At 45.0% G+C, this 13,774-nt stretch overlaps 6 non-coding genes across 6 annotated transcripts; all 6 read right to left on the minus strand.

Annotated features, from left to right (window-relative positions):
* Positions 1-4,987: 4,987 nt before the first annotated feature.
* On the minus strand, positions 4,988-5,059 carry trnap-ugg. The gene has a single exon. It is a non-coding gene; the product is annotated as a tRNA-Pro (tRNA).
* A 1,433-nt stretch (positions 5,060-6,492) lies between these two features.
* trnap-ugg lies at positions 6,493-6,564 on the minus strand. The gene has a single exon. It is a non-coding gene; the product is annotated as a tRNA-Pro (tRNA).
* Positions 6,565-7,997: 1,433 nt separating this feature from the next.
* Positions 7,998-8,069, minus strand: trnap-ugg. The gene has a single exon. It is a non-coding gene; the product is annotated as a tRNA-Pro (tRNA).
* A 1,433-nt stretch (positions 8,070-9,502) lies between these two features.
* On the minus strand, positions 9,503-9,574 carry trnap-ugg. The gene has a single exon. It is a non-coding gene; the product is annotated as a tRNA-Pro (tRNA).
* A 1,433-nt stretch (positions 9,575-11,007) lies between these two features.
* trnap-ugg lies at positions 11,008-11,079 on the minus strand. The gene has a single exon. It is a non-coding gene; the product is annotated as a tRNA-Pro (tRNA).
* Positions 11,080-12,512: 1,433 nt separating this feature from the next.
* Positions 12,513-12,584, minus strand: trnap-ugg. The gene has a single exon. It is a non-coding gene; the product is annotated as a tRNA-Pro (tRNA).
* Between the last annotated feature and the right edge of the window lie 1,190 nt (positions 12,585-13,774).

The raw sequence follows: 13,774 nt of genomic DNA on the forward strand, positions 1-13,774 counted from the left end.
CCTACACCATTCTCAGCTGCACGTTACTTACCTGGCATTTCATCTTACTTACAAGAAGGGTTAGGAGATCCCAGGGCCTTCCAATGCCAGATAGGTTCAAATGCAAATCGACTGCTGAGACCAAAGTCTTCAGTTTTTGAATTAAATTAGAAAGAGATTATGTGTTTCATTGCCAATTCTTTTACTTTGTGCATGAGCAAATACACCTAGATTCCACCATGTGCCGACTTGTTTCTAATGCCAACTTTAAATGAGGAATTTGGTACCTCTCACACCCAAAGCGAGAATCATACCCCTAGACCAACGAGCCACGTAAAACAGCGTTTTAGCAAATTTCTATGAAGGAAATGCGGCTCCGATCTGTCACAGATTTGAAAGGCAATGGTCAAGTAGTTTGTTTGGCATGGGCTCTTTCCATGGCTCCATTGCCAGATTCAGCTTTCTGATTACATTGTTTGGCATGGGCTCTTTCCATGGCTCCACTGCCAGATTCAGCTTTCAGATTACATTGGACGACACCATACTTTGACGCAAAACATTTAACCAAAATTCGAATTTGAATATTTCAGTCAAAAGTGACGGCAGAATCGTAATGAAAAAGCTTAGTGTGTAACTGTGACTTGATCAACTCATATAAGCTTTCTAGCAAGAATCATACCCCTAGACCAACGAGCCACGTAAAATAGAGTTTTAACAATTTTCCATCAAGGAAATGCTGCTCCGGTCTGTCAATGACATGAAAGGCAACGGCCAAGTTGTTTGTTTTGCACGGGCTCTTTCCATGGCTTCACTGCCAGATTTAGCTTTCCGATAACATTGGACACCTCTCCTGGAACCATCACCTTATCGTGGTGGAGAGGTTTGTGTGTCCCTATGAACCTGAGGGCTGTGTTGTCTGGAGCTTTGTGCTCCTGGTAGGTTCTCCCAAGGCAAAGTGGTCTCAGGGGAGGGGCCAGACAAAGAATGGTTCAAAAACCCTATGAAAAAACGAGGTAGAGATGGAGTGACCCTGCCCGGAGGAAGCCCGGGGCCCCCGTCTGGAGCCAGGCCCAGATGGAGGGCCCGTCAGCGAGCCCCTGGTGGCCGGGTTTGCCACGGAGCCCGGCCGGGCACAGCCCGAAATAGCTACGTGGCACCTATCTCTCCAACCCATGGGCCCACCACCTGTGGGAGGAACCGCAGGGGTCGGGTGCGCTGCCACATGGGTGGCAGTGAAGGTCAGGGGCCTCGACGGACCAGACCCGGGCGGCAGACGCTGGCTCTGGGGACGTGGAACGTCACCTCTCTGTGGGGGAAGGAGCCGGAACTTGTGCGGGAGGTGGAGCGCTACCAGTTGGATCTGGTGGGGCTTACCTCTACGCACAGTCTCGGTTCTGGAACCATACTCCTGGATAGGGGTTGGACTCTTTTCTTCTCCAGAGTTGCCCAGGGTGTGAGGCGCCGGGCGGGTGTGGGGATACTCACAAGCCCCCGGCTGAGCGCCGCTACGTTGGAGTTTACCCCGGTGGACGAGAGGGTCGCCTCCCTACGCCTGCGGGTTGTGGGGGGGAAAACTCTGACTGTTGTTTGTGCGTATGCACCAAACAAGAGCTCGGAGTATTCGGCCTTCTTGGAGACCTTGAATGGAGTCCTGTATGGGGCTCCAGTAGGGGACTCCATAGTTCTGCTGGGGGACTTCAACGCGCACGTGGGAAATGATGGAGACACATGGAGAGGCGTGATTGGGAGGAACAGCCTCCCTGATCTAAACCAGAGTGGTTGTTTGTTGTTGGACTTCTGTGCTAGTCATGGATTGTCTATAACGAACACCATGTTCGAACATAGGGATGCTCATAAGTTTACTTGGTACCAGAGCACCCTAGGCCAAAGGTCAATGATCGATTTTATAATCGTTTCATCTGATCTGAGGCCGTATGTTTTGGACACTCGGGTGAAGAGAGGGGCAGAGCTTTCAACTGATCACCATCTGGTGGTGAGTTGGGTCAGAGGGTGGGGGAAGACTCTGGACAGACCTGGTAAGCCCAAACGGGTAGTGCGGGTAAATTGGGAACGTCTGGAGGAGGCCCCTGTCCGACAGACTTTCAACTCACACCTCCGGCGGAGCTTTTCGTGCATCCCTGTGGAGGCTGGGGGCATTGAACCCGAGTGGACAATGCGGCGGGGAGCTGTGGTCTTAGGGTCTTAGGTGCCTCAAGGGGCGGTAACCCACGAACACCGTGGTGGACACCGGTGGTCAGGGAAGCCGTCCGACTGAAGAAGGAGTCTTTCCGGGATATGTTATCCCAGAGGACTCCGGAGGCAGTTGCAAGGTACCGAAGGGCCCGAAGGGCTGCAGCCTCTGCCGTGAAAGAGACAAAGCAGCGGGTGTGGGAGTAGTTCGGAGAAGACATGGAGAAGGACTTTCGGTCGGCACCAAGGTGCTTCTGGAAAACCGTTCGCCACCTCAGGAGGGGAAAGCGGGGAACCATCCAAGCTGTGTACAGTAAGGATGGGACGCTGTTGACCTCAACTGAGGAGGTAATAGGGCGGTGGAAGGAGCACTTTGAGGAACTCCTAAATCCGACTAATACGCCCTCTATGGTAGAGGCAGAGCTGGAGGATGATGGGGGATTGTCGTCAATTTCCCTGGTGGAAGTTGCTGAGGTAGTTAAATAACTCCACAGTGGCAAAGCCCCAGGGATTGATGAGATCCGTCCAGAAATGCTTAAAGCTCTGGGTGTGGAGGGGTTGTCTTGGCTGACACGCCTCTTCAACATTGCGTGGAAGTCGGGGACGGTGCCTAAGGAGTGGCAGACCGGGGTGGTGGTTCCCCTTTTCAAAAAGGGGGACCAGAGGGTGTGTGCCAATTACAGGGGTATCACACTTCTCAGCCTCCCCGGTAAAGTCTACTCCAAGGTGCTGGAAAGGAGGGTTCGGTCGATAGTCGAACCTCAGGTTGAAGAGGAACAATGCGGATTCCGTCCTGGTCGTGGAACAACGGACCAGATCTTTACTCTCGCAAGGATCCTGGAGGGAGCCTGGGAGTATGCCCAACCGGTCTACATGTGCTTTGTGGATCTGGAGAAGGCGTATGACCGGGTCCCCTGGGAGATACTGTGGGAGGTGCTGCGGGAGTATGGGGTGAGGGGGTCCCTTCTCAGGGCCATCCAATCTCTGTACGACCAAAGCGAGAGCTGTGTCCGGGTTCTCGGCAGTAAGTCGGACTCGTTTCAGGTGAGAGTTGGCCTCTGGATATCGAGGCGTAGTCGGGGTGGAGAGGGGTTGCAGTTTGATGAGCTGGGGATCTCATCGCTGCTTTTTGCGGATGATGTGGTCCTGATGGCATCGTCGGCCTGTGACCTTCAGCACTCACTGGATCGGTTCGCAGCCGAGTGTGAAGCGGCTGGGATGAGGATCAGCACCTCTAAATCTGAGGCCATGGTTCTCAGCAGGAAACCGATGGGGTGCCTTCTCCAGGTAGGGAATGAGTCTTTACCCCAAGTGAAGGAGTTCAAGTACCTTGGGGTATTGTTCGCGAGTGAGGGGACAATGGAGCGGGAGATTGGTCGGAGAATCGGCGCAGCGGGTGCGGTATTACACTCAATGTATCGCACCGTTGTGACGAAAAGAGAGCTGAGCCAGAAGGCAAAGCTCTCAATCTACCGGTCAGTTTTCGTTCCCACCCTCACCTATGGTCATGAAGGCTGGGTCATGACCGAAAGAACGAGATCCAGGGTACAAGCGGCCGAAATGGGTTTCCTCAGGAGGGTGGCTGGCGTCTCCCTTAGAGATAGGGTGAGAAGCTCAGTCATCCGTGAGGAGCTCGGAGTAGAGCCGCTGCTCCTTCGCGTCGAAAGGAGCCAGTTGAGGTGGTTCGGGCATCTGGTAAGGACGCCCCCTGGGCGCCTCCCTAGGGAGGTGTTCCAGGCACGTCCAGCTGGGAGGAGGCCTCGGGGAAGACCCAGGACTAGGTGGAGAGATTATATCTCCAACCTGGCCTGGGAACGCCTCGGGATCCCCCAGTCGGAGCTGGTTAATGTGGCTCGGGAAAGGGAAGTTTGGGGTCCCCTGCTGGAGCTGCTACCCCCACGACCCGTTACCGGATAAGCGGAAGAAGATGGATGGATGGATACATTGGACAACAGGAAACATTTGACACAAAACGTTGTACCAAAACTCAGACTGATTCTGTGATAGTAAAATCGTGATGACTTGCCACACCGATGACACTCTCTTTTGCATCCCACTTGATAAATAAGCCACATCATTCAATCCATGCATCCTCTTCTAAGCAAAGTGAGAAGTAGAAAAGATGTAAAAATAATGGATTCCCTATACTACACTTTTGCTTCCTCCTAAACTTGTTAGGGGATCCCAGGGCATTCAGAAGTCAGATAGGTTGAAATGCAAATCGACTGCCAAGAGCAAAGTCTTCATTTTTTGGATAAAAGCAAAGAAGATAAATGGCTTCATTGCCTATTACCCGTTCTTCTACTTTTTGCATTAACAAATATGCCTTGTTTCCACCACCTTAACTGTAAGGTGGACTTTAAATTAGGGATTTGGCGACAAACGAGAGCCATACCCTGAAACGCAAATTGACCTCTGAGAGCGAAGTCTTCAGTTTTCGGATTAAATCAGAAAGGTTTAATGGCTATATTGCCCATTACTCATTCTTCGACTTTAGAAAAGATGTAAAAATAATGGATTCCAGCACAATGACCATTTCCCTACACCATTCTCAGCTGCACGTTACTTACCTGGCATTTCATCTTACTTACAAGAAGGGTTAGGAGATCCCAGGGCCTTCCAATGCCAGATAGGTTCAAATGCAAATCGACTGCTGAGACCAAAGTCTTCAGTTTTTGAATTAAATTAGAAAGAGATTATGTGTTTCATTGCCAATTCTTTTACTTTGTGCGTGAGCAAATACACCTAGATTCCACCACGTGCCGACTTGTTTCTAATGCCAACTTTAAATGAGGAATTTGGTATTTACCAGATTTTAGGGCTCGTCCGGGATTTGAACCCGGGACCTCTCGCACCCAAAGCGAGAATCATACCCCTAGACCAACGAGCCACGTAAAATGGAGTTTTAGCAATTTTCTATCAAGGAAATGTGGCTCCGATCTGTCACTGACTTGAAAGGCAATGGTCAAGTAGTTTGTTTGGCATGGGCTCTTTCCATGGCTCCACTGCCAGATTCAGCTTTCAGATTACATTGGACGACACCATACTTTGACGCAAAACATTTAACCAAAATTCGAATTTGAATATTTCAGTCAAAAGTGACAGCAGAATCGTAATGAAAAAACTTAGTGTGTAACTGTGACTTAATCAACTCATATGAGCTTTCTAGCAAGAATCATAACCCTAGACCAATTAGCCACGTAAAATAGAGTTTTAGCAATTTTCTATCAAGGAAATGTGGCTCCGGTCTGTCAATGACATGCAAGGCAACGGCCAAGTTGTTTGTTTTGCACGGGCTCTTTCCATGGCTTCACTGACAGATTTAGCTTTCCGATAACATTGGACGACAGGAAACATTTGACACAAAACGTTGTACCAAAACTCAGACTCGATTCTGTGATAGTAAAATCGTGATGAACTTGCCACACCGATGACACTTTCTTTTGCATCCCACTTGATAAGTAAGCAACATCATTAAATCCATGCATCCTCTTCTAAGCAAAGTGGTCTCATCTGGGACCTCTCGCACCCTAAGTGATAATCATACCCCTAGACCAGCAAGCCACGAGAGGCATGTCCTGCTTGTTTGTTCCTCATATTTTTCTGTTGATTGCAGTTGAAGCAGGTTCTGCAAAGGGGCCAAAATCCTATACTACACTTTTGCTTCCTCCTAAACTTGTTAGGGGATCCCAGGGCATTCAGAAGTCAGATAGGTTGAAATGCAAATCGACTGCCAAGAGCAAAGTCTTCATTTTTTGGATAAAAGCAAAGAAGATAAATGGCTTCATTGCCTATTACCCGTTCTTCTACTTTTTGCATTAACAAATATGCCTTGTTTCCACCACCTTAACTGTAAGGTGGACTTTAAATTAGGGATTTGGCGACAAACGAGAGCCATACCCTGAAACGCAAATTGACCTCTGAGAGCGAAGTCTTCAGTTTTCGGATTAAATCAGAAAGGTTTAATGGCTATATTGCCCATTACTCATTCTTCGACTTTAGAAAAGATGTAAAAATAATGGATTCCAGCACAATGACCATTTCCCTACACCATTCTCAGCTGCACGTTACTTACCTGGCATTTCATCTTACTTACAAGAAGGGTTAGGAGATCCCAGGGCCTTCCAATGCCAGATAGGTTCAAATGCAAATCGACTGCTGAGACCAAAGTCTTCAGTTTTTGAATTAAATTAGAAAGAGATTATGTGTTTCATTGCCAATTCTTTTACTTTGTGCGTGAGCAAATACACCTAGATTCCACCACGTGCCGACTTGTTTCTAATGCCAACTTTAAATGAGGAATTTGGTATTTACCAGATTTTAGGGCTCGTCCGGGATTTGAACCCGGGACCTCTCGCACCCAAAGCGAGAATCATACCCCTAGACCAACGAGCCACGTAAAATGGAGTTTTAGCAATTTTCTATCAAGGAAATGTGGCTCCGATCTGTCACTGACTTGAAAGGCAATGGTCAAGTAGTTTGTTTGGCATGGGCTCTTTCCATGGCTCCACTGCCAGATTCAGCTTTCAGATTACATTGGACGACACCATACTTTGACGCAAAACATTTAACCAAAATTCGAATTTGAATATTTCAGTCAAAAGTGACAGCAGAATCGTAATGAAAAAGCTTAGTGTGTAACTGTGACTTGATCAACTCATATAAGCTTTCTAGCAAGAATCATACCCCTAGACCAACGAGCCACGTAAAATAGAGTTTTAACAATTTTCCATCAAGGAAATGCTGCTCCGGTCTGTCAATGACATGCAAGGCAACGGCCAAGTTGTTTGTTTTGCACGGGCTCTTTCCATGGCTCCACTGCCAGATTCAGCTTTCAGATTACATTGGACGACAGGAAACATTTGACACAAAACGTTGTACCAAAACTCAGACTCGATTCTGTGATAGTAAAATCGTGATGAACTTGCCACACCGATGACACTTTCTTTTGCATCCCACTTGATAAGTAAGCAACATCATTAAATCCATGCATCCTCTTCTAAGCAAAGTGGTCTCATCTGGGACCTCTCGCACCCTAAGTGATAATCATACCCCTAGACCAGCAAGCCACGAGAGGCATGTCCTGCTTGTTTGTTCCTCATATTTTTCTGTTGATTGCAGTTGAAGCAGGTTCTGCAAAGGGGCCAAAATCCTATACTACACTTTTGCTTCCTCCTAAACTTGTTAGGGGATCCCAGGGCATTCAGAAGTCAGATAGGTTGAAATGCAAATCGACTGCCAAGAGCAAAGTCTTCATTTTTTGGATAAAAGCAAAGAAGATAAATGGCTTCATTGCCTATTACCCGTTCTTCTACTTTTTGCATTAACAAATATGCCTTGTTTCCACCACCTTAACTGTAAGGTGGACTTTAAATTAGGGATTTGGCGACAAACGAGAGCCATACCCTGAAACGCAAATTGACCTCTGAGAGCGAAGTCTTCAGTTTTCGGATTAAATCAGAAAGGTTTAATGGCTATATTGCCCATTACTCATTCTTCGACTTTAGAAAAGATGTAAAAATAATGGATTCCAGCACAATGACCATTTCCCTACACCATTCTCAGCTGCACGTTACTTACCTGGCATTTCATCTTACTTACAAGAAGGGTTAGGAGATCCCAGGGCCTTCCAATGCCAGATAGGTTCAAATGCAAATCGACTGCTGAGACCAAAGTCTTCAGTTTTTGAATTAAATTAGAAAGAGATTATGTGTTTCATTGCCAATTCTTTTACTTTGTGCGTGAGCAAATACACCTAGATTCCACCACGTGCCGACTTGTTTCTAATGCCAACTTTAAATGAGGAATTTGGTATTTACCAGATTTTAGGGCTCGTCCGGGATTTGAACCCGGGACCTCTCGCACCCAAAGCGAGAATCATACCCCTAGACCAACGAGCCACGTAAAATGGAGTTTTAGCAATTTTCTATCAAGGAAATGTGGCTCCGATCTGTCACTGACTTGAAAGGCAATGGTCAAGTAGTTTGTTTGGCATGGGCTCTTTCCATGGCTCCACTGCCAGATTCAGCTTTCAGATTACATTGGACGACACCATACTTTGACGCAAAACATTTAACCAAAATTCGAATTTGAATATTTCAGTCAAAAGTGACAGCAGAATCGTAATGAAAAAACTTAGTGTGTAACTGTGACTTAATCAACTCATATGAGCTTTCTAGCAAGAATCATAACCCTAGACCAATTAGCCACGTAAAATAGAGTTTTAGCAATTTTCTATCAAGGAAATGTGGCTCCGGTCTGTCAATGACATGCAAGGCAACGGCCAAGTTGTTTGTTTTGCACGGGCTCTTTCCATGGCTTCACTGACAGATTTAGCTTTCAGATTACATTGGACAACAGGAAACATTTGACACAAAACGTTGTACCAAAACTCAGACTCGATTCTGTGATAGTAAAATCGTGATGAACTTGCCACACCGATGACACTTTCTTTTGCATCCCACTTGATAAGTAAGCAACATCATTAAATCCATGCATCCTCTTCTAAGCAAAGTGGTCTCATCTGGGACCTCTCGCACCCTAAGTGATAATCATACCCCTAGACCAGCAAGCCACGAGAGGCATGTCCTGCTTGTTTGTTCCTCATATTTTTCTGTTGATTGCAGTTGAAGCAGGTTCTGCAAAGGGGCCAAAATCCTATACTACACTTTTGCTTCCTCCTAAACTTGTTAGGGGATCCCAGGGCATTCAGAAGTCAGATAGGTTGAAATGCAAATCGACTGCCAAGAGCAAAGTCTTCATTTTTTGGATAAAAGCAAAGAAGATAAATGGCTTCATTGCCTATTACCCGTTCTTCTACTTTTTGCATTAACAAATATGCCTTGTTTCCACCACCTTAACTGTAAGGTGGACTTTAAATTAGGGATTTGGCGACAAACGAGAGCCATACCCTGAAACGCAAATTGACCTCTGAGAGCGAAGTCTTCAGTTTTCGGATTAAATCAGAAAGGTTTAATGGCTATATTGCCCATTACTCATTCTTCGACTTTAGAAAAGATGTAAAAATAATGGATTCCAGCACAATGACCATTTCCCTACACCATTCTCAGCTGCACGTTACTTACCTGGCATTTCATCTTACTTACAAGAAGGGTTAGGAGATCCCAGGGCCTTCCAATGCCAGATAGGTTCAAATGCAAATCGACTGCTGAGACCAAAGTCTTCAGTTTTTGAATTAAATTAGAAAGAGATTATGTGTTTCATTGCCAATTCTTTTACTTTGTGCGTGAGCAAATACACCTAGATTCCACCACGTGCCGACTTGTTTCTAATGCCAACTTTAAATGAGGAATTTGGTATTTACCAGATTTTAGGGCTCGTCCGGGATTTGAACCCGGGACCTCTCGCACCCAAAGCGAGAATCATACCCCTAGACCAACGAGCCACGTAAAATGGAGTTTTAGCAATTTTCTATCAAGGAAATGTGGCTCCGATCTGTCACTGACTTGAAAGGCAATGGTCAAGTAGTTTGTTTGGCATGGGCTCTTTCCATGGCTCCACTGCCAGATTCAGCTTTCAGATTACATTGGACGACACCATACTTTGACGCAAAACATTTAACCAAAATTCGAATTTGAATATTTCAGTCAAAAGTGACAGCAGAATCGTAATGAAAAAACTTAGTGTGTAACTGTGACTTAATCAACTCATATGAGCTTTCTAGCAAGAATCATAACCCTAGACCAATTAGCCACGTAAAATAGAGTTTTAGCAATTTTCTATCAAGGAAATGTGGCTCCGGTCTGTCAATGACATGCAAGGCAACGGCCAAGTTGTTTGTTTTGCACGGGCTCTTTCCATGGCTTCACTGACAGATTTAGCTTTCAGATTACATTGGACAACAGGAAACATTTGACACAAAACGTTGTACCAAAACTCAGACTCGATTCTGTGATAGTAAAATCGTGATGAACTTGCCACACCGATGACACTTTCTTTTGCATCCCACTTGATAAGTAAGCAACATCATTAAATCCATGCATCCTCTTCTAAGCAAAGTGGTCTCATCTGGGACCTCTCGCACCCTAAGTGATAATCATACCCCTAGACCAGCAAGCCACGAGAGGCATGTCCTGCTTGTTTGTTCCTCATATTTTTCTGTTGATTGCAGTTGAAGCAGGTTCTGCAAAGGGGCCAAAATCCTATACTACACTTTTGCTTCCTCCTAAACTTGTTAGGGGATCCCAGGGCATTCAGAAGTCAGATAGGTTGAAATGCAAATCGACTGCCAAGAGCAAAGTCTTCATTTTTTGGATAAAAGCAAAGAAGATAAATGGCTTCATTGCCTATTACCCGTTCTTCTACTTTTTGCATTAACAAATATGCCTTGTTTCCACCACCTTAACTGTAAGGTGGACTTTAAATTAGGGATTTGGCGACAAACGAGAGCCATACCCTGAAACGCAAATTGACCTCTGAGAGCGAAGTCTTCAGTTTTCGGATTAAATCAGAAAGGTTTAATGGCTATATTGCCCATTACTCATTCTTCGACTTTAGAAAAGATGTAAAAATAATGGATTCCAGCACAATGACCATTTCCCTACACCATTCTCAGCTGCACGTTACTTACCTGGCATTTCATCTTACTTACAAGAAGGGTTAGGAGATCCCAGGGCCTTCCAATGCCAGATAGGTTCAAATGCAAATCGACTGCTGAGACCAAAGTCTTCAGTTTTTGAATTAAATTAGAAAGAGATTATGTGTTTCATTGCCAATTCTTTTACTTTGTGCGTGAGCAAATACACCTAGATTCCACCACGTGCCGACTTGTTTCTAATGCCAACTTTAAATGAGGAATTTGGTATTTACCAGATTTTAGGGCTCGTCCGGGATTTGAACCCGGGACCTCTCGCACCCAAAGCGAGAATCATACCCCTAGACCAACGAGCCACGTAAAATGGAGTTTTAGCAATTTTCTATCAAGGAAATGTGGCTCCGATCTGTCACTGACTTGAAAGGCAATGGTCAAGTAGTTTGTTTGGCATGGGCTCTTTCCATGGCTCCACTGCCAGATTCAGCTTTCAGATTACATTGGACGACACCATACTTTGACGCAAAACATTTAACCAAAATTCGAATTTGAATATTTCAGTCAAAAGTGACAGCAGAATCGTAATGAAAAAACTTAGTGTGTAACTGTGACTTAATCAACTCATATGAGCTTTCTAGCAAGAATCATAACCCTAGACCAATTAGCCACGTAAAATAGAGTTTTAGCAATTTTCTATCAAGGAAATGTGGCTCCGGTCTGTCAATGACATGCAAGGCAACGGCCAAGTTGTTTGTTTTGCACGGGCTCTTTCCATGGCTTCACTGACAGATTTAGCTTTCAGATTACATTGGACGACAGGAAACATTTGACACAAAACGTTGTACCAAAACTCAGACTCGATTCTGTGATGGTAAAATCGTGATGAACTTGCCACACCGATGACACTTTCTTTTGCATCCCACTTGATAAGTAAGCAACATCATTAAATCCATGCATCCTCTTCTAAGCAAAGTGGTCTCATCTGGGACCTCTCGCACCCTAAGTGATAATCATACCCCTAGACCAGCAAGCCACGAGAGGCATGTCCTGCTTGTTTGTTCCTCATATTTTTCTGTTGATTGCAGTTGAAGCAGGTTCTGCAAAGGGGCCAAAATCCTATACTACACTTTTGCTTCCTCCTAAACTTGTTAGGGGATCCCAGGGCATTCAGAAGTCAGATAGGTTGAAATGCAAATCGACTGCCAAGAGCAAAGTCTTCATTTTTTGGATAAAAGCAAAGAAGATAAATGGCTTCATTGCCTATTACCCGTTCTTCTACTTTTTGCATTAACAAATATGCCTTGTTTCCACCACCTTAACTGTAAGGTGGACTTTAAATTAGGGATTTGGCGACAAACGAGAGCCATACCCTGAAACGCAAATTGACCTCTGAGAGCGAAGTCTTCAGTTTTCGGATTAAATCAGAAAGGTTTAATGGCTATATTGCCCATTACTCATTCTTCGACTTTAGAAAAGATGTAAAAATAATGGATTCCAGCACAATGACCATTTCCCTACACCATTCTCAGCTGCACGTTACTTACCTGGCATTTCATCTTACTTACAAGAAGGGTTAGGAGATCCCAGGGCCTTCCAATGCCAGATAGGTTCAAATGCAAATCGACTGCTGAGACCAAAGTCTTCAGTTTTTGAATTAAATTAGAAAGAGATTATGTGTTTCATTGCCAATTCTTTTACTTTGTGCGTGAGCAAATACACCTAGATTCCACCACGTGCCGACTTGTTTCTAATGCCAACTTTAAATGAGGAATTTGGTATTTACCAGATTTTAGGGCTCGTCCGGGATTTGAACCCGGGACCTCTCGCACCCAAAGCGAGAATCATACCCCTAGACCAACGAGCCACGTAAAATGGAGTTTTAGCAATTTTCTATCAAGGAAATGTGGCTCCGATCTGTCACTGACTTGAAAGGCAATGGTCAAGTAGTTTGTTTGGCATGGGCTCTTTCCATGGCTCCACTGCCAGATTCAGCTTTCAGATTACATTGGACGACACCATACTTTGACGCAAAACATTTAACCAAAATTCGAATTTGAATATTTCAGTCAAAAGTGACAGCAGAATCGTAATGAAAAAGCTTAGTGTGTAACTGTGACTTGATCAACTCATATGAGCTTTCTAGCAAGAATCATAACCCCTAGACCAACGAGCCACGTAAAATAGAGTTTTAACAATTTTCCATCAAGGAAATGCTGCTCCGGTCTGTCAATGACATGCAAGGCAACGGCCAAGTTGTTTGTTTTGCACGGGCTCTTTCCATGGCTTCACTGACAGATTTAGCTTTCAGATTACATTGGACAACAGGAAACATTTGACACAAAACGTTGTACCAAAACTCAGACTCGATTCTGTGATAGTAAAATCGTGATGAACTTGCCACACCGATGACACTTTCTTTTGCATCCCACTTGATAAGTAAGCAACATCATTAAATCCATGCATCCTCTTCTAAGCAAAGTGGTCTCATCTGGGACCTCTCGCACCCTAAGTGATAATCATACCCCTAGACCAGCAAGCCACGAGAGGCATGTCCTGCTTGTTTGTTCCTCATATTTTTCTGTTGATTGCAGTTGAAGCAGGTTCTGCAAAGGGGCCAAAATCCTATACTACACTTTTGCTTCCTCCTAAACTTGTTAGGGGATCCCAGGGCATTCAGAAGTCAGATAGGTTGAAATGCAAATCGACTGCCAAGAGCAAAGTCTTCATTTTTTGGATAAAAGCAAAGAAGATAAATGGCTTCATTGCCTATTACCCGTTCTTCTACTTTTTGCATTAACAAATATGCCTTGTTTCCACCACCTTAACTGTAAGGTGGACTTTAAATTAGGGATTTGGCGACAAACGAGAGCCATACCCTGAAACGCAAATTGACCTCTGAGAGCGAAGTCTTCAGTTTTCGGATTAAATCAGAAAGGTTTAATGGCTATATTGCCCATTACTCATTCTTCGACTTTAGAAAAGATGTAAAAATAATGGATTCCAGCACAATGACCATTTCCCTACACCATTCTCAGCTGCACGTTACTTACCTGG

Source organism: Sander lucioperca, chromosome 8, assembly GCF_008315115.2.
Source record: "Sander lucioperca isolate FBNREF2018 chromosome 8, SLUC_FBN_1.2, whole genome shotgun sequence".
NCBI classification, from domain to species: domain Eukaryota; kingdom Metazoa; phylum Chordata; class Actinopteri; order Perciformes; family Percidae; genus Sander; species Sander lucioperca.